This window comes from Macrobrachium rosenbergii, chromosome 31, assembly GCF_040412425.1.
Source record: "Macrobrachium rosenbergii isolate ZJJX-2024 chromosome 31, ASM4041242v1, whole genome shotgun sequence".
NCBI classification, from domain to species: domain Eukaryota; kingdom Metazoa; phylum Arthropoda; class Malacostraca; order Decapoda; family Palaemonidae; genus Macrobrachium; species Macrobrachium rosenbergii.
In genome coordinates, this window is record NC_089771.1 from 10,139,710 (window position 1) to 10,140,566 (window position 857).

Here is an 857-nt window from a genome sequence, read left to right on the forward strand (position 1 = left end):
AGATTATTTTCTCATTTATAAACCCGACCGTCTTCATGTGAGACTTGAGATTGCCTCAGGATCTACAATATGCATTGCCGTGCGTGTGTTTAGTAATATGCATTGCCGTGCGTGTGTTAAGTAATATGCATTGCCGTGCGTGTTTAGTAATATGCATTGCTGTGCGTGTTTAGTAATATGCATTGCCGTGCGTTTGTTAGTAATATGCATTGCTGTATACTGAACTAAAGACACTTAAAACATTGTCCGTTATTACTCTGAAGGTATTAAACAAATCATCAGTTAGTGAAAAAATATCACCATAAAAATATTAGTCTTTATTTCAATCACTTGTAAAAGGATATATAGCCCGTGCAGGACTCGAACCTGCGACCTTCAGTGAGTTTCGACCAAATGCTGACGCTCTACCAACTGAGCTAACGGGCATATTGACTTGACAGGGGTTAGTAAGGTCAATATTTTCAAGGAAAGAGGTAAAATGATTATGACTGTAACTGCATAAAAAAAAAATTTTATCAATTATGAAATCTTTTTTTAATTAGAAAAGTTTGTCAAAATTAGTATATATATATATATATATATATATATATATATATATATATATATATATATATATATATATATATACTTATACATATATATCTATATATAATAATTATCAGTTATATATATATGAGTATATATATATATACTAATTTTGAAGAACTTCTAATTAGAACTAAAATTATTTTATGATCAATAAGAAATTTTGGTCCTTATTAGAAAAGTTCTTCCATATTAATATATCACACACACACACACACACACACACACACATATTATTATATATATATATATATATATATATATATATATAT

The 857-nt window shown here is 27.9% G+C and overlaps 1 non-coding gene across 1 annotated transcript; it reads right to left on the reverse strand.

Moving 5' to 3' along the window:
- Positions 1-345: 345 nt before the first annotated feature.
- On the reverse strand, positions 346-426 carry TRNAQ-UUG (transfer RNA glutamine (anticodon UUG)). The gene is given in 2 exon segments: positions 346-381; positions 390-426. It is a non-coding gene; the product is annotated as a tRNA-Gln (tRNA).
- Between the last annotated feature and the right edge of the window lie 431 nt (positions 427-857).